Source organism: Bombina bombina, chromosome 6 (genome assembly GCF_027579735.1).
Source record: "Bombina bombina isolate aBomBom1 chromosome 6, aBomBom1.pri, whole genome shotgun sequence".
Classification (NCBI taxonomy): Eukaryota; Metazoa; Chordata; class Amphibia; order Anura; family Bombinatoridae; genus Bombina; species Bombina bombina.
In genome coordinates this window covers 246,389,429-246,416,189 of record NC_069504.1, presented here as the reverse complement: position 1 = coordinate 246,416,189, position 26,761 = coordinate 246,389,429, and the positions used below count along the sequence as shown (strand labels likewise).

Sequence of the window (26,761 nt, the reverse complement as noted above, 5' to 3'; positions counted from 1 at the left end):
ACACTAAATTACAGAAAAAAATTAAAAATTACAAGATTTTTAAACTAATTACACCTAATCTAATCCCCCTAACAAAATAAAAAAAGCCCCCCCCCCAAAAAAAAGCCCTACCCTACACTAAATTACAAATAGCCCTTAGGATTGAGCTTGCATTCTATTGGCTGATTGGAACAGCCAATAGAATGCCAGCTCAATCCTATTGGCTGATTGGATCAGACAATAGGATTGAACTTCAATCATATAATTTGGGATTAGATTAGGTGTAATTAGTTTAAAAATCTTGTAATTTTTTTTATTATTTTCTGTAATTTAGTGTTTTTTTTAGTACTTTAGATAATTGTATTTAATTTAGGGAATTCATTTAATTATAGTGTAGTGTTAGGTGTAATTGTAACTTAGGTTAGGTTTTGTTTTAAAGGTACTTTTGTATTTATTTTAGCTAGGTGGTTATTAAATAGTTAATAACTATTTTATAACTATTGCACCTAGTTAAAAAAAAAAAATTGCCTGTAAAATAAAAACTATTAGTTATATTGTAGCTATCTTAGGGTTTATTTCATAGGCAAGTATTTAGTTTTAAATAGGAATAATTTAGTTAATGATAGTAATTTTTATTTAGATTTATTTAAATTATATTTAAGTTAGGGGGTGTTAGGGTTAGGTTTAGGGGTTAATAACTTTAATATAGTGGCGGCGACGTTGGTGGTGGCAGATTAGGGGTTAATAAGTGTAGGTAGGTGGCGGCAGATTAGGGGTTAATAAATATAATGTAGGTGTGGGCGATGTTGGGGGCAGCAATAGCTTTCTTATATTATATACTATATATAATTATTTATGTATATACTGTATATATATATATATATATATATATATATTTGTCATACGCATATCGCGTTAGCATGGGAGCAATAAGTATTTTTGTTTTTAATACAGTGCCCCATTAAAGTTTATGGGGGGAAGTATGCACGCTCATGATATCTGAAGTCCTGAAGTTAATGCACAATAGGTTTCACTCAAATGCAAACATTTTACTTTCATCTTGTAATACCCGCTAACCCACCAGCATATGGTACTGGTTTTTCCTCTCAGTAGTCAGCAATGCATGCAATGTTGCTTCCATTTATTATTTGGACTGGATAAAAAAAATTTGAGCCATTTGACCCCAAACAATAAATGTAATGTTAACCTAACAGCAAATCTTTCATTTTTCATGTAAACAATATGTATTGATAGATATATAAAAGTAACATACTCTATTGAAAACAAAACACTTACGCCTAGATTATGAGTTTTGCGGTAACAGGGGTGTGGTGCTAAGGAACAGTTTATGCTCACCGCTCACTTACAGACAGCGCTGGTATTACGGGTTTTTACAAACCCGGTGTTAACCGCAAAAGAGTGATCGTAGAGCAAAATTTTGCTCCACATCTCACCTCAATACCAGCGCTGCTTATGTTAGCGGTGAGCTGGCTGAACATGCTTGTGCACGATTTCCCCATAGGAATCAATGGGGGAGAGCCGGCTGAAAAAAAACTTAACACCTGCAAAAAAGCAGCGTAAAGCTCCTAACGCAGCCCCATTGATTCCTATGGGGAAAATACATTTTTGTCTACACCTAACACCCTAACATGAACCCAGAGTCTAAACACCCCTAATCTTACACATACTAACCCCTAATCTGCCGCCCCTGACATCGCCGACACCTGCATTACATTATTAACCCCTAATCTGCCGCTCCGGACACCGCCGTCACCTACATTATACTTTTGAACCCCTAATCGGCTGCCCCCAACATCGCCCACACCTACATTATATTTATTAACCCTAATCTGACGCAACCTACCTACACTTATTAACCCCTAATCTGCCACCACCAACGTCGCCTCCACTATATTAAAGTTATTAACCCCTAAACCTAAGTCTAACCCTAATACCCCCTAACTTAAATATAATTTAAATAAATCTAAATAACTATTCTAACTAGCTACAATAAATACAAAGTTACCTGTAAAATAAATATAAATCCTAAAATAGCTACAATGTAATTATTAATTACATTGTAGCTATCTTAGGGTTTATTTTACAGGTAAGTATTTCGTTTTAAATAGGAATAATTTATTAAAGTATAGTGTAGTGTTAAGTGTAATTGTAACTTAGATTAGTTTTTATTTTACAGGTAAATTTCTCTTTATTTTAGCTAGGTAGCTATTAAATAGTTAATAACTATTTAATAGCTATTGTACCTAGTTAAAATAAATTGAAAGTTGCCTGTAAAATAAAAATAAATCCTAAGATAGCTACAATATAATTATTATTTATATTGTAGCTATATTAGGGTTTATTTTAAAGGTAAGTATTCAGTTTTAAATAGGATTAACTTAGTTAATAAGAGAAATATTATTTAGATTTATTTAATTAATATTTAAGTTAGGGGGGTGTTAGGGTTAGTGTTAGACTTAGGTTTAGGGGTTAATAATTGTATTACAGTGGCGGCGGTGTAGTGGGGGGCAGGATAGGGGTTAATAAATTTATTATAGGTGGCGACAGTGTAGGGGGGGCAGGATAGGGGTTAATAAGTTTAATATAGGTTGCGGCGGGGTCCGGGAGCGGCGGTTTAGGGGTTAAACTATTTATTTAGTTGCAGCAAGGTCCGGGATCAGCAGGATAGGGGTTAATAACTTTATTATAGAGGGCGGCGGTATAGGGGGGGCAGGATAGGTGTTAATACATTTATTATAGGTGGCGACGGTGTAGGGGGGGGCAGGATAGGGGTTAATAAGTTTAATATAGGTTGCGGCGGGGTCCGGGAGCGGCGGTTTAGGGGTTAAACTATTTATTTAGTTGCGGCGAGGTCCGGGATCAGCAGGATAGGGGTTAATAACTTTATTATAGAGGGGGCGGTATAGGGGGGGCAGGATAATGGTTACTAGGTATAATGTAGGTGGCGGCGGTGTCCGGGAGTGGCGGTTTAGGGGTTAATACATTTATAAGAGTTGCGGCGGGGTCTAGGAGTGGTGGTTTAGGGTTAATAACTTTATTGAGTTGCGGGGGGCTCCGGGGGCACCGGTATAGGGGGTAGAACAGTGTAGTTTAGTGTGGGTGCTTAGTGACAGGCTAGCAATAAAGCTGTCAAAAAGCCGAAGAGCAGCTAGATCAGATGAGTGATAACTCTCACAGTCCGCTGCTCATCGCCCCATACTTGGTGCGCAGCTTTTTGACAGCTTTTTTGATAACTTAGGCGAAATTTTGCAGGTCCGCGGCGGTGATGGTAGGCGAGCTTAGGCGGGCGTATTGAACCGGCGAAGGCTGGTAAAGTAGACGGCTTGATAACTACCCCTCTATGGGTTGTCTACTAAAAAAATATATATAGTTTTGATAGGTATATAAAAAAACAAGGCTCTATTTCTAAATTCTTAGCATTCTAAATTCTAAGTTCTCCTGTATTTTGGCCAAGTTTTTCTTAAAAATTCCCAGTAGCGAAGGAGTTAAATATATTCAAAACTTTATCCCCAACTTCAGTAGATTTTTTTTTAATGATTGTCCAACCAAATACATATGCCTAATTCCAGTCAATGGTGATATTATGGTGTCTGCTTTGTGGAGATTATCTAAAAATTCAGTACTGGGATGTCCCACAAATAATTTATTAAAAATGTAACTGTTAGCTTGATAGATGCTTATCTTGCTATGCAGAGTCCTGTGCATGAAGGAGAGACACATATTTTACAATTTAAGATTTGTTATAGTATCCCAAAGATTATCTGTGATTTCTGTCCATATCAACAAGTTTGTGATCATTGAGCACATGGCCATTTGAAAATAAGTGCAATAACTCAGCGTCTAATAGGTATACAATTGCTGTACTACCATGTTGGCATAATGCATTAGTTTGATCAGTTTATTATAGTTTATTTTGTAAACTAGACTGTAAATTAAATATACTGCCAAAGAAGGAATTACATGGTGTAAAATACAAAAGTGTGTTCCTTGGGGGAAAACAATACAGTGTATATATATATATATATAATACAGGAATATGATTGTGACCTAAACTAAATAAATATAAAACAATAAACAAAAGAACAAAAATACACAACAACAACAAACAATATTTTACAAGACTACAGAATCAATATTCCAAAATTACATCATTTGTTTTCCCTTCAAACTAGTGGTTGTTATTTTATTTTCTATTCTGATGGCTTTTTCCCCACTTTAGGTATTTCTCTTGGGACCTTTAAAATTCACAATGCATACTGCAGCTGCTGTTTATATCAAAGCGCCGCAAAATCAATCCATTGTCTATGCCTTTTAATGTTAGGTAATACATTTTTGCTGTAATAAGGAACAATAAAAATGTGCCAATAAACCCCTTTGTGTCACTAATAATTCTTAGGGGTATACAACAATACATTTCACTTGAAATGGCAGAATATATTTAGAAACATATTGGCGTTTGATACTTTTGAACGTACCTGGAGCATGCTTGATATTATGTTCTTCAACATAACAATATATTGCATTATGAATCTTAACAAAAGTCAAACTTAAAAAATAAAAAAAAACTTTGTAGGAATATCTGCAGTTAAAGTATTTAGGTGTTTTAGAAACCACTTTTCTTTCAGGAAATTATGAATTGCTTATTTCAATAAAAAATGTAATATACCTTATAATATAATGGTATTATTTATATCTCACATAAATGTTCTCCAGGCATTGAACTGTCACCCAGATAAGCGAAAAACATACTGTACATTTAAAATATAACCTCATTTATGTCAAATGTTATTGTTATGTCAGTTATCCATTTTTTATATGTAGGAAACATAAACCCTGATGATAAATTACAGTAATACTGACATGCTGAGAAGTCAATGTATGTTTATTGCGTAGCTGTCTTTCAGATGAAGAAGTCTGAGATTTATTATTGGCTGAATTTTGTATCTCTAACCGTGACAATTGCTCTAGGGAGAATTTTCTGTAATGTGTTTTTGTATGAGTGTAGAAACTATTTAAAGAGTATATACATGTTTCACTGAGTATAGGATTACTCAAGATACCATGTGAACTGTGTGTTTTTCAGGAATATGAACATATAATTAATGTATAAGGGAAAATCAGTCCACGATTTAAAGAGGCAATGTGGACAAATGTAAAGATATTGCATTAAAGATAAAGGATACTGAAATATATGACAAATAATTTTATTACCAATCATTATCCCTTGAGTTAACTGTTAGGATGTTAAATGATACAAAATAAGATTAGTATATTATTGTGACTTGCTTTTTGTAGCACACAACTTTCACTTTAGTAAATCAGCTACTATAGAGTTAAAGTAAACAAATGAGTGATCTGTGCTTAGAATACAGTGCTTTTGAAATGTATTACATTTTAATTTTCTTTTATTTTTTATAGAAAATTGGTTATGCATTGTTTAAATGTTAAGTGCAAATGAGATAATCTTTGCTTCCTCTGGCATAGATTCAATAACATTCATTGTTGAAACTAATATTTTGCTAAAACAAAATAACTCAATACAACATTGCTGCTGTAAAATAGTAAGATTCAAAGACATTTGAATGTGTCCTTCATCCGAACAGAGAGTGGCAAGGTTAGCTCTATTGAAATCAATGGAGCTGTTTCTATCTCGCAACCATTAACTATCCACAGCATAAAACCCTTTTCACTACGAAGGATACGATTATCGCAAAAATGTTTTTAAAAAGTAATAAAAATATAAAAAAAACAGGAAACTAAAAAGAGCCCACGTTAACATGTGCAAAAGAGAAAATTTGAAAAAAGTTAATGAAAATAAAAAAAAAGAGACAACCTTGTCAGCTTTAATATAGTAAGACAGGTCCATGAGACAGGATACTTCACATGGGCAATCATGTATTTTTAAATCCCACAAATTGAGTTGCAGTATAGGTGAAAATCCTGACACACCTTGAATTGTCCCGGAAAACAACCTGCTTTTCAATTCCACAAAATTCACATTTGCTGTGTAAGATATTGTGTATTTGGCCATTTAACAAAACTATATACTTTCGAGGGACACTCAAGTCAAAATTAAACTTTCATAATTCAGAAAGAGCTATTATTGAGCATGCATATAAGTCTGTGATTGGATGATGGCTGTCACATGATACATGGGGCTGACAAATTTAAGTACATTTTGATTTTTGTGTTATTGCTTTGTCTTTTTATTATGCATTTGTTGATTATGTAATTCTACTGTATTTAAAGGGACAGTCTACACCAGAATTTTTATTGTTTTAAAAGATAGATAATCCCTTTATTACCCATTCCCCAGTTTTGCATAACCAACACAGTTATAATAATATATTTTTAACCTCTGTGATTATCTCGTATCTAAGCCTCTGCAAACTGCCCCTTTATTTCAGCTCTTTTGACAGACTTGCAGTCTAGCCAATCAGTGCCTACTCCCAGATAACTTCACGTGCATGAGCACAGTGTTATCTATATGAAATACGTGAACTAACACCCTCTAGTGGTGAAAAACTGTTAAAATGCATTCTGAAAAGAGGTGGCCTTCAAAGTCTAAGAAATTAGCATATGAACCTCCTAGGTTAAGCTTTCAAATAAGAATAGAAAGAGAACAAAGCAAAATTAGTGATAAAAGTAAATTGGAAAATTGTTTAAAATGACGTGCTCTATCTGAATCATGAAAGTTTATTTTGGCCTAGACTGTCCCTTTAATGGTCCTTTAATGCAGAACACCCACTTGGGATCAGCTAGAAAAGAAAGGTTAAATGAGCATCAATTCATTTTGCACATGATCTCATCTAAACAAAGAAACTATTCAACAGCATAATAGGAGTCTATGGGTTCCATTTATTGCAAAGCCAGGTGGACAAGGCCCGCTCCCAGGACCTATCCACCAGGCTCTGGGGCAAACACATTTATTATCTCACAAGCCGCTGCTTTTGCAGTGCCTCCTCCTGCTCGTGTTTTGCCATCAATGATCCTTATCGGATCAGGATGATTTAACACCGTCACACTTTAGGTAGCGGAGAGGCTAAGTAGCTGCAACCTTAAGACCACAGTTACTTAACAGTTACTTAAAGGGTCACTGAACCCAAATTTTTTCTTTCGTCATTCAGATAGAGCATGCAATTTTAAGCAACTTTCTAATTTACTCCTATTATCAAATTTTCTTCATTCTCTTGCTTTCTTTATTTGAAATGCAAGAATGTAAGTTTAGATGCCGGCTCATTTTTGGTGAACCACCTGGGTTGTCCTTGCTAATTGGTGGATAAATTCATCCACCAATAAAAAAGTGCTGTCCAGAGTCTGAACCAAACAAAAAGCTTAGATGTCTTCTTTTTCAAATAAAGATAGCAAAGGAACAAAGAAAAAATTATAATAGGAGTTAATTAGAAAGTTCTGAATCAAGAAAGAAAAAAATTTGGGTTCAGTGTCCCTTTAACTAGCATTACAGATTCATTTGCTCTAGCCTGAAACACTGTGGATGAAACTGCATTTGAAGCTTTTTTCTTTTTTTTTAAAAACCTAGATATATTGGCAAATTTTGTTTATTTTATGTACTGTTAATTTACTACTACGTATCCTATGTAATAAAACAAAAGAATATAGATGCTATCTTGTCATGGTATTAATTGTTTCTAAACATTTAAAAATAACAATTGATAATATAGTTGTTGATTTATGTTTCTTCATTCAGCTGAAAATAATTATTTTGCTTCTTATGACATTTACCTAGAAGATATATAAAAGAAAGTGGGTGCTCCAGTTGAATAACACCAATGGCTTAGGGCTAGATGACAAATGATGCTCTATTTAGCACTTTTGCTTGAGCGTAAATTTTCCTTGAAGTGAGCTTTTTGTGTGTGTTGGGTAGCTGAAAGTATAAAGTTTATGCGAGAGTGAAACCCGACGAGCGCTAACCAAAGGACTTTCAATATTGTGACCCTGTTAATGTATTCTTGGCATAGAAATCAATGGAGAGCACTGTGCACTGAAAAGCTAAATTCCATAATGAATGTAAAGAAAACAATGCAATCAGCATGTGCCAATGTATGCCACAATGCAAGCCAGTATGAAAACTTATAAATGTTTTTCTTTGTACAGACTTATTTTAGACTATAAGTAGGTTACTTTGAATGCAAAATGTTCATTATGGCTTAGATTACAATTGGAGTGCAAAAATATTAGCGTTATTGTGGGTTAACATCACTCTAGTTCAATCAATACCACTATCAAGTTAAATGTAATAGATTATTGTTTAAGCAGTAGTCTAGGGTGCACTAACATCTGGATGGATTATGTCAGTTCTCCAAAAGCTCAAAAATGTTCAGTGTTATTTTGTGTTGTATTTGAGCAAAACACTTAACTCTTGTAATATGATCACTCTCCATTGGCTGTCTATTAAAAGTATAAGGCACACTAAAAAATGGCTGCTGCATTAAGTTTCTCTGGTTAGCCATTTTTTTATCCACTTTTGAGATCCAATTATGCTCTATTCTTAACACAAGACCGAGCTCAATGTAACACACCCTGAGCTGTCTTTTGCACTCCATTTACAATATATATATATGCGTTTAGGTGTAAAAACTTTGGGGCCAATTTACCAAGAAGTCAATAGGCCTCAATGCATCTGTTTCTGCGCGAACCTTCAGGCTCGCCGGAAACAGGAGTTAAAAAGCAGCGGTCTTAAGACCGCTGTTCCTTAAGTTCTCCACTACCTCTGAGGCGGCGGACAGCAATCAGCCCAATCTCATACGATCGTGTTAATTGACACCCCCTGCTAGAGGCCGATTGGCCATAAATCTGCAGGGGGTGGCATTGCCCAAGCATTTCTTGTGAAATGCTTGTGCAATGATAAATGCCGACAGCATATGTTGCCAGCATTTATCAATGTGCGACAGACATGATCGCTACAGCGGATCATGTCTGTCCGCACATTAATAAATTGGCCCCTTTGGATTTAGGGCAAGCTTCACATTAAATACATATTCTATCATTTGGTGATTGCTGGGAAAATCTAAATGTATAGGGCACTCTATAAAACAAAACATTTAAATAGTTTAATTTTAAATAAACATGTTTACACATATTAAACACAATGCTGAAAATGTTTGCCTAAGAACAATAAACTGGCTGCACTATTCATAGGATTATTCTAGATGCACACTTAACAGTATTTCAAGTACTTCCCACACTGTCAAGCTCTTCAAATGTGATCTAATGATACAGTTATTCATTTTCCATTCCTTTTTCAATTTATAATCTTCATGCTGTGTGATATAACATTCAGTTACAAAGCAGATTTTCTTACTCTAGCATCAATCAGCTGTATGTCTAGATATTTTATGTTATTGTATTTATTGTTTTTTTCTTAAAAAAAAAAAGAAACTTCAAACTGATGACTGACAACTAATTTTAGAGTGGAGATGGAACCATACTGAGAGATTATGCCTAATATGTATATATGCTTTTCTAAATTGCATGCTATATTCTAGTACAAAGAAATTTCAGCTAATTTTTGAAAACTAAAATATGGACTATTTGAAATAATTTCTAAATAATGTTAAATCAGCTGGATCTTTATAACCTATGTTTTGCAAGTTATAATAGCCTTGTACTGCCTACCATTAAAAGTAAAATATTTAGTACAGTACTTTATACACATTTGGGTTTATTCATCAACATCATGATGAGTTATCATGAATGTAGTTGTTAATTTTTTTCTTTAGGTAAATTGCTAGAAAGTTTTATTTACAGTGTTTTTTTTTTTTTTTTTTTTTACATGCAACAGAATTCAACAAAATTGTCTCTTCTATTTATTTGTGATTATATATGAAGATTAGCATGCAGTTCTTTTAGAAACTGTTTGTTACAAAGTTTAGCACAAATCAAATTGCCCTTTTTAAAAAAAATGTGTCAACTTTAAAGTGAATGTAAACTTAACCCTCATTGCTCACGGCATTGGATAGACTTTTAAAAATGAGGCAGCGTTTAATTCATCAAATATTTTATATTTATTTATTTACTACAATTTTTACCTTTTTAAAGCTCTGACGATAAGCGCAGCTCTCCTGCCCGCCATATTGTGTAATTGATTGACAGTTAACAATTCTTAAAATAACTAATCCTTACAAGGCGGGCGGGAGAGCTGCGCTTATTGTCGGAGCTTTAAAAAGGTAAACATTTTAGTAAATAAATAAATATAAAACATTTGATGAATTAAACTCTGCATCATTTTTAAAAGTCTGTCCAATGCCGTGAGCAATGAAGGTTAAGTTTACATTCAGTTTAATGTCTTCAATTGACAATGTATAAATTTACAAATCAGATCTTCATAGACATTACAGAAGTATATAAATTAGATATATTGCAAAGATATAAAGTGATCAAACTGGTGTATAGAAAGAGTGTCCTTACATATTAAACAAGTTTTCAGATATCAAATCCTAAAACTCCAAGTTAGTACAAATCAATACTTAGTTGCAATCCTCATGGGTTACCAACAGTTTTCTCTGGATTGCAGTCCCTAAAAGAGATATGAGTTCTAAAATACTTATTTGTCTGTTGGCTTTATGTGTTAATATATTCTTCCCATAAGAATTTAAGGGACAGATAGTCTTCAATTTGCTTATGTCTAACATAGCAATATTTTTCTAATTGGAGGGAGGAAGAAACTCTATCTTTCCAGAATTGTATATTGGGTAAAGTAAATTGTTTCCAATAGGAAATTATTATTTATTTAGCATTATTTATCACAATTGACAACAATTTTAGACGTAATAAGCATTTTATAGGTGGAAATTTGCTTAAAAGGAAGACCCAAGGGATCATTGGTAAAGTATGGAGTCTGTACAATAAATTTTTTGATGTCTGACCAAAGGTGTACAATAGGACAAGGCAACCAAATGTGCAAAAATGTTCCGCTACCCCCAAATTCTCACAAAAAAAGTAGTTGTATATCCCTCAACTATTGTGCCCAGTTTATCAAGTGTGTAATGCCATCTACACAATAGCTTTAAGTTGATCTCCATTATGGAGATGGAAGATGTAGATTTGCTAATCTGTTTAAAGATTGTGTTCTACTCCTTTGAACGTAAAGTGTCATTCATTTCTGTTTCCCATTTAGACACATATAACAGGAGGGCATCAGAATGATGTGTTAATACTAGTTTGTATGTAATAGATAAAATGCCTGTTCAGGGCTGCAATAAAAGACAATTTGTCTCAAAAAGTGTGAGTGGTCGACATATATAAGATTTGTCAAGGTGAGAAGAGATTTAGTGAGTCAGCTGAAGATATATGAACCAGGTATTGAATCCGGTACCTAATAATTCTAATAGATCTTCCTTTAGTTTTACTTTACAGTCTTGCAATAGTAAATAACAGGGTATCAGTCGGAGAAGTGTGAGATTTTCAGTTTCCATAATCAGGGAATGTAGAGGAAATGTAAGATGGTCTAGTAGAGGTGTTAATGGAGAGTGTTGTGTTAATAACATTTGGTACAAAACCCTATAAACTCACAAATAATTAAGTGTTTCCATAGTGGGGGAGGATATTATTAACTGCGGCCATTCTCGTATTGCTGAAAGTCAACATAGTCCCCCAGTTGTTTGCTCCCGGCTATTTCATGTTCAAGTGACACCCATTCCTTGCGGGCGGCTTGTGTGCACTAGTCTGTTATCCTTGTTAAAAATAAAGTTTTTCTATAGAGTAAGAGATTAGGGGTGCCTAGTCTTCCTCTAATTTTGGTCCGGTAAAGAGTGTGTGTAGCATTTCGAGGGGATTTATTTTGTCAAATGTAGGAGTTGATGATTTTTTTACATTTAAAAATTGTGGTATCAGGAAATGGTATTGGTAGTGTTTAAAAACATATAATAGTTTTGGTAAGATAATTTTGACAGCATTGATTCTGCCTATCCACAATATGTGTTTATTCCTCAAGGAAGGTAGAGGGTAGAGGTTATGGCCCCTACTTATCAAGCCATCGACTTTCTAGCTTTCGCCGGCACCAATATGCTCGCCTAAGATCGCCTAACATCGCTGCTGCGGACCTGAATACGTTTGCCAAAATTATCAAGAATGCTGTCAAAAAGCTGCGCACCAATAACGGGGCTATGAGCGGCGGACTGTTGTTAACTAACAGTCATTCATCTTGCTGCTCATCGGCTTATTCGCAGCATTCTTGCTACCCTATCACTAAGCACCCACACTATACTATACTGTTTTAAGCCCTATAACACCACTCCTGGAGCCAACCGCAACAAAATAAAGTTATTAACCCCTAAACCGCCGCTCCCAGAGCCCACCGCAACTAAATAAAATGTTTAACCCCTAAACCGCCGCTCCGGGACCCCGCTGCCACATACATTAAATTTATTAACCCCTAATCTGACCCCCCCTACACAGCCGCCACCTACATTAAATTTATTTACCCCTAATCTCCCGCCCCAAACGTCGCCGCCACTATATAAAATTTATTAACCCCTAAACCTAAGTCTAATCCTAACCCTAACACCCACTAACTTAAATATAATTTAAATTAATCTAAATAAATTATTCCTACTTAAAACTAAATACTTACCTATAAAATAAACCCTAAGATAGCTACAATATAACTAATAGTTACATTGCAGCTATTTTAGGATTTATTTTTATTTTACAGGCAACTTTGTATTTATTTTAACTAGGTACAATAGTTATTAAATAGTTATTAACTACCTGTAAAATAAATCCTTACCTAAGTTACAATTAAACCTAACACTACACTATCATTAAATTAATTACCTAAATTAAAATAAATTAATTACAATTAAATAGAATTAACTAAAGTACAAAAAAAACCCCACTAAATTACAGAAAATAATTAAACAATTACAAGAATTTTAAACTAATTACACCTAATCTAATCCCCCTAATAAAATAAAAAAAGCTCCCCAAAATAATAAAAATCCCTACCCTATACTAAATTACAAATAGCCTTTAAAGGGCCTTTTGCGGGGCATTGCCCCAAAGTAATCAGCTCTATTACCTGTAAAAAAAAATACAATCCCCCCCAACATTACAACCCACCACCCACACACCCAACCCTACTCTAAAACCCACCCAATCCCCCTTAATAAAACCTAACACTACCCGCTTGAAGATCACCCTACTTTGAGGCATCTTCACCCAGCCTGGCACATGTGGTCCTCCAGAGGGGCAGAACTCTTCATCCGATCCAGGCAGAAGAGGACCTCCAGACGGGCAGAAGTCTTCATCCAGACGGCATCTTCTATCTTCATCCATCTGGGATGGAGCGGCTCCATCTTGAAGACATCCGACGTGAAGCATCCATCCAGACCGACGACTACCCGACGAATGAATATTCCTTTAAATGACGTCATCTAAGATGGCGTCCCCTGAATTCCGATTAGCTGATAGAATTCTATCAGCCAATCAGAATTAAGGTAGGAAAAATCCTATTGGCTCATTTAAAGGAATATTCATTCGTCGGGTAGTCATCGGTCTGGATGGATGCTCCACGTCGGATGTCTTCAAGATGGAGCCCCTCCTCGCCGGATGGATGAAGATAGAAGATGCCGCCTGAAGACTTCTGCCCATCTGGAGGTCCTCTTCTGCCCGGATCGGATGAAGACTTCTGCCCTTCTGGAGGACCACTTGTGCCCGGCTGGGTGAAGACTTCTCAAGGTAGGGTGATCTTCAAGGGGGTAGTGTTAGGTTTTATTAAGGGGGGATTGGGTGGGTTGTAATGTTGGGGGGGGATTGTATTTTTTTTTTACAGGTAATAGGGCTGATTACTTTGGGACAATGCCCTGCAAAAGGCCCTTTTAAGGGCTAATTGTAATTTAGTATAGGGTAGGGATTTTTATTATTTTGGGGGACTTTTTTATTTTATTAGGGGGATTAGATTAGGTGTAATTAGTTTAAAAAACTTGTAATTATTTTATTATTTTCTGTAATTTAGTGTGTTTTTTGTACTTTAGTTAATTTTATTTAATTGTAATTAATTTATTTTAATTTAGGTAATTAATTTAATGATAGTGTAGTGTTAGGTTTAATTGTAACTTAGGTTAGGATTTATTTTACAGGTACTTTTGGCTTTATTTTAACTAGGTAGTTATTAAATAGTTAATAACTATTTAATAACTATTCTACCTACTTAAAATAAATACAAACTTGCCTGTACAATAAATATAAACTCTAAGATAGCTACAATGCAACTATTAGTTATATTGTAGCTATCTTAGGGTTTATTTTATAGGTAAGTATTTCATTTTAAATAGGAATAATTTATTTAATGCTAGGAATATTTATTTAGATTTATTTAAATTATCTTTAAGTTAGGGGGTGTTAGGGTTATGGTTAGACTTAGGTTTAGGGGTTAATAAATTTAATGTAGGTGGCGGCGGGGTCCAGGAGCGGCGGTTTAGGGGTTAATACATTTATTAGAGTTGCAGCGGTATAGGGGGGGCAGATTAGGGGTTAATAGGGGTTAATAAATATAATGTAGGTGATGACGGGCTCCGGGAGCGATGGTTTAGGGGTTAAACACTTTATTTTGTTGCAGCGTGTAGGGGGGCAGATTAGGGGTGTTTAGACTCGGGGTACATGTTAGGGTGTTAGGTGTAGAAACTACCATAGGACTCAATGGGATATTGGGCAGCAGCAAACATGAGCTTTCGCTGCTCTCAGACTCCCATTGATTCCTATGGCATCCGTCACCTCCAGGGCGGCAAATTGAAAAGCAGGTACGCTGGGCCGGAATAGTGGCGAGCGTACCTGCTAGTTTTTTGATAACTACCAAAAGTAATTAGATTGTGCCGAACTTGTGTTCGGAACATCTGTAGTGACGTAAGCATCGATCTGTGTCGGACTGAGTCCGCTGGATCGTATGTTACGTCACTATATTCTACTTTTGCCGGTCTGTAGGGTTTGATAACTAAGGCGAATCAGGCTTGCCACAAATACGCTGCGGAATTTCAGCGTATTTGCAGTTGACAGCTTGATAAATAGAGATATATATGTGATTTAAGGGGGTCATAATTTAAGGATCTTATTTTGTCTAGGTGAGGTGTGAGGTAGATACATAAGTATTTTATGGTTGTAGGTTGGTGGTGGAATTTATTTAAGTAACAATAGCTCCTGGTCTGACATTGCTAGCTCACAGTAGTGAATTGCTGCTCTTTCATCAAAGAATATGAAAAGAATGAAGCAAAATTGATCATAGAAAATAGAAAAAAATGGAAAGTTGTATAAAATGGTATGCTCTATCTGAATCACAAAATAAAAATGTTGGGTTTTGTAAGAATATATAAACAAACCAACTCCATTTTGCCTTTATTACTCCATTTAATTATTTCAGCATGTTATGCTAATAGAAATATGCTTATGTGTGATATTTGCAAAATAACCTTATCTTGAGACTATGTCCTTGTCTGAACGCCTGGATTCACTTTTATCTTAGTTTTACTCTTTCTTGGTGTTCTACTTTCCTACTTTTTGGTTATATGTGAATAGTCAGGATATAATGTCACTGTATAACCTTGTATATTGTAACCATTTCCTTTATAAGCCCAGCATGGCTAATAATAAACAGAACAGATTTTAGACTGTACTTGGTGTCTGTGTCTGATTTCTATTCTCCAAGATCTTGTATAGTTGAAACACTCAGATCCAGGTGAAGTACAGAACACTGTGAAGAACACTGATCAGTGATATATGGTATGTGGCCTGAAAAAGACCTCTAAAAGGTTTCATGTCCCTTTAACATTACACAAGCATTTGCTTGTGTAGCCCTGCCTTATGCTCTCATGCTACCAATTATGCAAGAGTAGGGCTTGTCAATCATCCCTGATGAATCATTGCACAATGTTTTAAAGTTGTCTCCTTATATTGGTATAATGTGGCCTAATGGTGCAACTTGTCATGGAGTACACCTGGTTGCATGCTACATTGTTTTATGTATTTCCTTCATATCACTTTTAAAAAAAGAGGCATACACTACATTTAGCTTGCTCTGACTTTCTTGAACTCTACATGTCTAAATATGTATATGTATGTACATATGTATAGATGTGATAGATGTGGGTACATATGTATTTATGTGTGTATATATATATATATATGTATATATATATATATATATATATATATATTTATATTTACAGACATAAATACACATATAAACACACACACACACACACACATATATATATATAAAGCATCAAAAGAAGTCACTCACAGGGTCTTGCATAACATACACCAAGTATTTATTTTGACGTTTCGGGTGTCATCCCTTTTTCAGCATAATAACCAACAGTATACTCACCCCCTTTAATACCCCTGCACAGCAAACAATTAGTGCGGCATTCACCCCGGCACCCGGAAGTCAACCGGCGTCACGTGACGCAATGTCACGCGTGTCGGCATAGCAACCGGACGCTCAGCTGTGAGTGTCGAGTGTCAATGTTAAAAACATGCGTAAACATAGTGACAGGAGCAATACATTACACGATCAGGCTGTAATACAGATGCTAGAGGCATACAGAGGGAACTGCAGGGAGCCGTAATAAATGAGCGGATACTTATGTAAAATCATCAAACGAGTGGACTAGATAATCTTAGTATTGACCGTAACCGGCATAACATCAGGTCAGCATAATCATTAAGGTGCAGCTTGCTACATAATGGTTGTAGGCAAATAGGGTAATACATATAGCCTAAAGCAATATACACATCTTATGTAATACATTATTACATTAAATAACAGTACATGAGCAAAAACACCTCCGGAATAAGTGCATAGTTAGAGTCCATCCAGCTAAAACAGGACACCATCCCAAACTCTAACAACATAGCAAGCAATATCATTAAGGGGGGTATGTACTAGAATATTACATTAGATAACAGTACATGAGCAAAAACACCTCCGGAATCAGTGCATAGTTAAAGTCCAAGCAGATAAATCAGGACATCATCCCAAACTATAACAACATAGCAAGGACTATCATTGAGGGGGAAATCATAGTAGAAGGCAACGTGGCAATACATATAGCCTGCAGAAATATAAACACCACATGACCATCTTATGTGTTAAATTTTAACCAGATATCCACACATGATCAAGAATACACAGGTTTAAGAGCATAATTAAAGTCCATAAGAATATAATAGGAAAGAGCTGGTCAATAGCATGTAGCACAGGGCCATAGGATAAATATATTCCTTTAGAGACAACAGTGCCAATTGAGGTGGACATTCAGACCCCGGGGGTCATAGTCCCTAGGTTGAAAATCCATCTTGATTCTCTTTGCAAGAGAATTTTGGCCCTATCACCCCCCTAGCCAGTGGGGGTATGTGATCAATAATGAGGTACTTGAGATCAGTCACTCTATGCCCAGCCTCAGCAAAGTGCCGAGCCACCGGCTGATCAGACGTACCTTTATCAAATGCTGCACGTATTGCAGACCGGTGGTTGGCCATTCTGGTCCTCAGGTCATCCACCGTTTTCCCTACATAAAACATTCCACACAAACAGTGTAGAAGGTAAACTATGTACTCTATGTCTGATTTTAATTTTGATTTTAATTTTTTTTGTGGAGTATGGATGACTGAAGAAACTGCCAGTTGTCAGGCACCCACAGGTAGTGCATCCCAGACACCGAAAACATCCTGTTTTGGTTTTAAGCCAGGTATCACTGCTATAACATCCCCTGGGGTCCATTTTAATTGATGATCTCTCAGAGAGGTTGCTCTACAGTACCTAATTCTGGGTGGCGGCATTGATTTAAAGGGTAGATCACTATCAGAAAGTTAACAGTCCCCAATTGTTCTTCAGGGTATCCGTAATCCCCACTTTACCCTTGGTGTAAGTGGTGGTGAATGTGAGTCTATCTTCCAGTGTTCTATTCCTGGAGCCATATAGAAGATCTTTTTGTGATGTACCCACCACAGCTTCCTTGCTATTTAACAGAATTGTATGATTATAGCCCCTCTGTCTGAATTTTGTCATCATATCAGTCAGTTGAAGTTCCCTGAGTCCCCCTGTAGAGTTGTTTCTGGCCACCCTCTTGAATTGGGACATTGGGAGTGCCTTCTTGAGGCTAGGTGGATGGCAGCTTCTTGTGATGCCGGTTGACTTCCGGGTGCCGGGGTGAATGCTGCACTAATTGTTTGCTGTGCAGGGGTATTATAGGGGGTGAGTATACTGTTGGTTATTATGCTGTTTTTGAAAAAGGGGTGACACCCGAAAAGTCAAAATAAATACTTGGTGTATTTTATGCAAGACCCTGTGAGTGACTTCCTTTGATGCTGTCTGTATGTACTTTTTGAAGTGCACCCGGGGCAAGGTGAGCTTAACAAAGCTACTTAGAAGCTGGAGTGCTGCTACATCATCTGCAATATATATATATATATATATATATATATATGTGTGTGTGTGTGTGTGTGTGTGTGTGTGTGTGCATTTGAGCCATTTGCAGTCAAGTAGCTGTAAACATGTAAAACCATACAGGGAGTGCAGAATTATTAGGCAAGTTGTATTTTTGAGGATTAATTTTATTATTGAACAACAACCATGTTCTCAATGAACCCAAAAAACTCATTAATATCAAAGCTGAATAGTTTTGGAAGTAGTTTTTTATTTTGTTTTTAGTTATAGCTATTTTAGGGGGATATCTGTGTGTGCAGGTGACTATTACTGTGCATAATTATTAGGCAACTTAACAAAAAACAAATATATACCCATTTCAATTATTTATTTTTACCAGTGAAACCAATATAACATCTCAACATTCACAAATATACATTTCTGACATTAAAAAACAAAACAAAAACAAATCAGTGACCAATATAGCCACCTTTCTTTGCAAGGACACTCAAAAGCCTGCCATCCATGGATTCTGTCAGTGTTTTGATCTGTTCACCATCAACATTGCGTGCAGCAGCAACCACAGCCTCCCAGACACTGTTCAGAGAGGTGTATGGTTTTCCCTCCTTGTAAATCTCACATTTGATGATGGACCACAGGTTCTCAATAGGGTTCAGATCAGGTGAACAAGGAGGCCATGTCATTAGATTTTCTTCTTTTATACCCTTTCTTGCCAGCCATGCTGTGGAGTACTTGGACGCGTGTGATGGAGCATTGTCCTGCATGAAAATCATGTTTTTCTTGAAGGATGCAGACTTCTTCCTGTACCACTGCTTGAAGAAGGTGTCTTCCAGAAACTGGCAGTAGGACTGGGAGTTGAGCTTGACTCCATCCTCAACCCGAAAAGGCCCCACAAGCTCATCTTTGATGATACCAGCCCAAACCAGTACTCCAACTCCACCTTGCTGGCGTCTGAGTCGGACTGGAGCTCTCTGCCCTTTACCAATCCAGCCACGGGCCCATCCATCTGGCCCATCAAGACTCACTCTCATTTCATCAGTCCATAAAACCTTAGAAAAATCAGTCTTGAGATATTTCTTGGCCCAGTCTTGACGTTTCAGCTTGTGTGTCTTGTTCAGTGGTGGTCGTCTTTCAGCCTTTCTTACCTTGGCCATGTCTCTGAGTATTGCACACCTTGTGCTTTTGGGCACTCCAGTGATGTTGCAGCTCTGAAATATGGCCAAACTGGTGGCAAGTGGCATCTTGGCAGCTGCACGCTTGACTTTTCTCAGTTCATGGGCAGTTATTTTGCGCCTTGGTTTTTCCACACGCTTCTTGCGACCCTGTTGACTATTTTGAATGAAACGCTTGATTGTTCGATGATCACGCTTCAGAAGCTTTGCAATTTTAAGAGTGCTGCATCCCTCTGCAAGATATCTCACTATTTTTGACTTTTCTGAGCCTGTCAAGTCCTTCTTTTGACCCATTTTGCCAAAGGAAAGGAAGTTGCCTAATAATTATGCACACCTGATATAGGGTGTTGATGTCATTAGACCACACCCCTTCTCATTACAGAGATGCACATCACCTAATATGCTTAATTGGTAGTAGGCTTTCGAGCCTATACAGCTTGGAGTAAGACAACATGCATAAAGAGGATGATGTGGTCAAAATACTCATTTGCCTAATAATTCTGCACTCCCTGTATATATATATATATATATATGTATGTATGTAAAGATATATATTTTACCCAAATATATATATATATATATATATATATATATATATATATATATATATATATATATATTGGAATAAATAGAAAATTTTCAGCTATGTGAAGAACAATGAAAAGTAAAATATTAATATTTCATGTCGAGTCAGCACACTTGAGAAAATACGATCAGGTTTGCCCGCGAGTCTATGGGGGAATACAATAACATGGTCACGATATTCTAAGTTCAGCTATTTGTGCAAGCTTAGTTAGCACTCTTGCAAAACCTTTTTACTTGGAACCTATTATACGCATGCAACCTGGCGCACGCAAAAAACTTACTTCTAGTGGAGCTAGTGCACGAATGGGAAAGATAAATACCCCTTAGTGTGTGTGTGTGCATCTGAGCCATTTGCAGTCAAGTAGCTGAAAACATGTAAAACCATATTTATGCAATATTCATATTTAATAAAGTGTTTAACTATGTATTTAAAGTAAATATTTAACACTCCAATGTTCTTCACAAAAAGGAATATGTTCTAAGTATTTATAAATATAAATTCTTATATATATATATATATATATATATATATATATATATATATATATATATATATATATATATATAAATTTGGTTTAGCACACCTTACAAAAAGATTATATACACATCTTTGGGAGTGCTGCCAATATGACCCAGTAATTACACAAACAAAAAGGTATTGGCGCACATCCATTTTCAAAAGCACAACATATTTTTTGAACTGCTGCAAAAAATTGCCTGCAAACAACATCAAGGAACAACTATTCTTTTTAAACAAAATTGGGATCTTAGTCACACAATATGGCCATATTTTGCTTAGCCAGTCACCAATTACAAGGTGCCCCAATATAGACTGGTCCTAACACTACAGTCCTTTGCCTCAGAGGGCTGAATCATTCCTGCTTTTACTTTTTTATAATAGAATGAGACTCCCTGGCTTAATATTCACAACTCTATTACACTGTCATGAGCACACCTGAGCTTGGGTGGGGTGCTTTAACCAATGGGAGATGGTCAGTCTCCCTGATTATGTTTTAATATAAATGAAAAATTTGGTTTAGCACACCTTACAAAAAGTGTATATACACATCTTTGGGAGTGCTACCAATATGACCCAGTAATTACACAAACAAAATGGTATTGGCGCACATCCATTTTCAAAAGCACAACATATTTTTTTAACTGCTGCAATATGGCCATATGAAGAGTAAAAGCAGGAGTGATTCAGCCCTCTGAGGCAAAGGACTGTAGTGTTAGGACCAGTCTATATTGGGGCACCTTGTAAGTGGTGACTGGCTAAGCAAAATATGTCCATATTGTGTGACTAAGATCCCAATTTTATTTAAAAAGAATAGTTGTTCCTTGATGTTGTTTGCAGGCAATTATTTATCAGCAGCTCAAAAAATATGTTGTGCTTTTGAAAATGGATGTGTGCCAATACCTTTTTGTTTGTGTAATTACTGGGTCATATTGGCAGCACTCCCAAAGACGTGTATATAAACTTTTTGTAAGGTTTGCTAAACCAAATTTTTCATTTGTATTAAAACATAATCAGGGAGACTGACCATCTCCCATTGGTTAAAGCACCCAACCCAAGTTCAGGTGTGCTCATGACAGTGTAATAGAGTTGTGAATATTAAGCCAGGGAGTCTCATTCTATTATGAAGAGTAAAAGCAGGAATGATTCAGCCCTCTGAGGCAAAGGACTGTAGTGTTAGGACCAGTCTAAGTTGGGGCACCTTGTAAGTGGTGACTGGCTTAGCAAAATATGGCCATATTGTGTGAGTAAGATCCCAATTTTATTTAAAAAGAATAGTTGTTCCTTGATGTTGTTTGCAGGCAAATTTTTGCAGCAGTTCAAAAAAATATGTTGTGCTTTTGAAAAAAAATGGATGTGCGCCAATACCTTTTTGATTGTATGTATATATATATATATATATATATATATATATATATATATATATATATATTACCCAAATTGATATATATTTAGGAATAAATAGAATAGAACATTTTCAGCTATGTAATGAACATTGAAATGTAAAATATTAATATTTCATGTCGAGTCAGTACACTTGAGAAAATACGATCAGGTTTGCCAGTGAGTCTATGGGGGAATACGATAACATGGTTACAATATTCTAAGTTCAGCTATTTGTGCACGCTTAGTAAGCACTCTCACAAAAACTTTTTACTTGGAACCTGTTATATGCATGCAACCTGACGCAGGCAAAAAAATTACTTCCAGTGGAGCTAGTGCACGAATGGGAAAGATAAATACCCCTTGGTGTTTTATGTCCATATACGATTACCTTTTATACATGTTATATGCAAGTATATACCGCAAATTTCTCTAGTTTTCTAGATTTTCTTAACCCTCTTGATTTAGAATTAAGGTCTCACCTTAGAGATAGTATACATTTAATGCACAAATTAAAAAATGTGTGCTGGAAGGAAGGAATGTATCTAATTACCTGTGACGTTACATCCCTTTATACTATAATTCCCCATGATTTAGGTTTTGAGGCGTGTAAGCACTTTTTACGAATGAAGGGTACATTTCCTAATGAACAGATACTATCCATTGAAAAATGTATTAGATATGTGCTTGAACACAATTATTTTTTATTTGTAAAGAAGATTTGCCACTAAAAATGCGGTACGGCGATGGGGATGAAATTTGCCCCATCGTACGCAAATCTTTTCATGGGGTTGTTTGAAGAGAATTTAATTTGGAATGATAATAATGAGTATAAAATCCATTTAATTTTCTACAAACGCTTCATTGATGACGTGTTCATGATTTGAGATAGTTTTGCAATTGAAGCAGAAAGATTTATAGAATATTTGAACTCCAATGGGTGTAATGTCAAATTAGTTTGTTATATCCAAACTCAATGTATTGAATTCCTTGACTTACGCATCTTTATAGAAAATAATGAAATCCTTACTAGAAATTACAGAAAAGATGCTGATAGTAATGGTTTGTTACACGCAAAAAGTGGACACTATAAAAAATGGATACAAAATATTCCTAAGAGCCAGTTCACTAGGATCAGAAGAAATTGTTCTAAATTAAATAATTATAAGGAGGAAGCTGGTGTTTTAAAAGATAAATTTATTTCTAAATGCTATAAAGTATCTGATGTACTAAAAGCAATGACCGCTGTTGAATTAAATGATAGAGATATGCTATTAATGAACAAAAAAGATATAACACTAAACACTAAAAAAGATATAACACCTAACACTACACTATCATTAAACTAATTACCTAAACTACCTACAATTAATTACAATTAAATGAAATAAACTAAATTACGAGAAAAAACCCCACTAAATTACAGAAATTAAAAAAAGAATTACAAGAATTTTAAACTAATTACACCTAATCTAAGCCCCCTAATAAAATAAAAAAATCCCCCCAAAATAAAAAAAAATCCCTACCCTACCCTATACTAAATTACAAATAGCCCTTAAAAGGGCCTTTTGTGGGGCATTGCCCCAAAGTAATCAGCTCTTTTACCTGTAAAAATGAAATACAATACCCCCAACATTACAACACACCACCCACACACCCCTACTCTAAAACCCACCCAATCCCCCCTTAAAAAAACTAACACTAACCCCCTGAAGATCACCCTACCTTGAGCCGTCTTCACCCAGCCGGGCACAAGTGGTCCTCCTTAGGGTCCGAAGTCTTGATCTGATAGGGGCAGAAGAGGTCCTCCAGACGGCAGAAGGCTACATCCAGGCGGTATCTTCTATCTTCATCCTTCCGGAGCAGAGCGGTTCCATCTTCAATCCAGCCGACGTGGAGCATCCTCTTCAAACGAAGTTCTAACGAAGAATGAAGGTTCCTTTAAATGACGTCATCCAAGATGGCATCCCTTAAATTCCAATTGGCTGATAGAATCCTATCAGCCAATCGGAATTAAGGTAGGAAAAATCCTATTGGCTGATGCTATCAGCCAATCAGATTGAAGTGCATTCTATTGGCTGTTCCAATCAGCCAATAGAATGCAAAGTCAATCCTATTGGCTGATTGGATCAGCCAATCGGATTGAACTTCAATCTGATTGGCTGATAGCATCAGCCAATAGGATTTGTCCTACCTTAATTCCGATTGGTTGATAGGATTCTATCAGCCAATTGGAATTCAAGGGACGCCATCTTGGATGACGTCATTTAAAGGAACCTTCATTCTTCGTTAGGACTTCATTTGAAGAGGATGCTCCGCATCAGCTGAATTGAAGATGGACCCACTCCGCTCCGGAAGGATGAAGATAGAAGATGCCGTCTGGATGAAGCCTTCTGTCATCTGGAGGACCTCTTCTGCCTCGATCAGATGAAGACTTCGGACCCTCTGGAGGACCACTTGTGCCAGGCTGGGTGAAGATGGCTCAAAGTAGGGTGATCTTCAGGGGGTTAGTGTTAGGTTTTTTTAAGGGGGGTTGGGTGGGTTTTAGAATAGGCATGTGTGGGTGGTGGGTTGTAATGTTGGGGGGGTATTGTATTTTTTTTTTACAGGTAAAAGAGCTGATTACTTTAGGGCAATGCCCCACAAAAGGCCCTTTTAAGGGTTATTTGTAATTTAGTATAGGGTAGGGAATTTTTTTTTATTTTGGGGGGCTTTTTTATTTTATTAGGGGGCTTAGATTAGGTGTAATTAGTTTAAAATTCTTGTAATTCTTATTTTATTTTCTGTAATTTAGTGGGGGGGGTTCCGTAATTTAGTTTATTTCATGTAATTGTAATTAATTGTAGGTAGTTTAGGTAATTAGTTTAATGATAGTGTAGTGTTAGGTGTAATTGTAACTTAGGTTAGGATTTATTTTACAGGTAAATTTGTACTTATTTTAACTAGGTAGTTATTAAATAGTTAATAACTATTTAATAACTATTGTACCTAGTTAAAATAAATACAAAGTTGCCTGTAAAATAAAAATAAACCCTAAGCTAGATACAAATGTAATTATTAGTTATATTGTAGCTAGCTTAGGGTTTATTTTATCGGTAAGTATTTAGTTTTAAATAGGATTAATTTATTTAATTATGTTAAATTAATTTTGTTTAATTTAAATTATATTTAAGTTAGAGGGGGGTAAGGTTAGGGTTAGACTTAGGTTTAGGGCTTAATAACTTTATTATAGTGGCGGCGGCAGATTAGGGGTTCATAATTTTAATATAGTTGCGGCGACATTGGGGGAGCAGAATAGGGGTTAATAACTATAATGTAGGTGTCGGCGATGTTGGGGGCAGCAGATTAGGGGTTTATAAGTATAATGTAGGTGGCGGCGGTGTCCGGAGCGGCAGATTAGGGGTGAATAATATAATGTAGGTGTCAGCAATAGCGGGGGCGGCAGATTAGGGGTTAATAAGTGTAATATTAGGGGTGTTTAGACTCGGGGTTCATGTTAGGGTGTAAGGTGCAGACGTAAATTTTCTTTCCCCATAGGAAACAATGGGGCTGCGTTAGGAGCTGAACACTGCTTTTTTGCAGGTGTTAGGTTTTTTTTCACCCAGCTCAGCCCCATTGTTTCCTATGGGGAAATCGTGCACAAGCAAGTTTTGCCAGCTTACCGCTACCATAAGCAACGCTGGTATCGAGGTAAGATGTGGAGCTAAATTTTGCTCAACGCTCACTTTTCTGAGGCTAACGCCAGCTTGCAGGAAACTCGTAATACCAGCATTGTTTAAAGGGAGCGGTAAGAAAAAAAGAAGCGTTAGCAACGCACAGCCTTACCGACAAAACTCATGATCTAGCCGTATATTTTTTGTGAGTCCTATTGCAATGTATTCATTATCTTCACACACTTAAAAGCAGGGAGCACCCTTTTGCAGGACGCATCATTCTCAAAACTGCCTTTAGCGAATTAAGAACATCTCTCAATCTCAGAGAGCTTTAGATAATTGGGCCCTAAATCTCTGATGTTTTATGATTAACATTTTATCTACAACCTATTTAATGCTTTAATAAGTTTTCTTAACCACAGATAATTTAGTTATGTTATTATTATTAATGTTAATATAATTAATATTGTCCTCATTGCAGACACTGTGAATAGAAGTAATTAAAAGTCTAGAGATTAATTATAAATATAGTCAAGTTCTTGTTCTTTACACTGTGCAAAATGAAATTATGACTCATACAACAAAGAATTAAGTATACAGACTATTACAGATTAAAGATTGATTCATAACTGGGAGCCTCACCTCAAGTAATGTAAGGTGTAACAATTTTTATAAGATACTTTTTTTTTTATATTTTGTGTGTTTATCACAGTTGCAACTTTTTTTTAGTATTTTTATAATGAAAAAAGCCCGCGCCCCCAATTGATCCATATCTTTATTGTACAGGACCATTTTCTGTTTACAATGATCAATGAGGTTGAGGTCAGGGCTCTGCTCATGCTAATCAAGTTCCTCCACATCAAACTTATTAAACCATGTATTCATGGACCTTGCTTTGTACAAAATAATGCTGGTTCAGGAAACGACCATCCCCAAACTGTTGCCACAAAGTTGGAATCTCCTAATTGTCTAAATAGTCATCCTACAGCATTAAGGTAACCCGTCACTGGATATAAAGACCTAGCCCAATCCCTGAAAAACAGCCCCAGAC

The 26,761-nt window shown here is 36.0% G+C and overlaps 1 protein-coding gene across 1 annotated transcript in view; it reads left to right on the top strand.

The window, feature by feature from the left end:
• Positions 1-26,761, top strand: part of TRHDE (thyrotropin releasing hormone degrading enzyme) — a 1,764,002-nt gene that overhangs the window by 822,279 nt on the left and 914,962 nt on the right. The window lies entirely within an intron of this gene.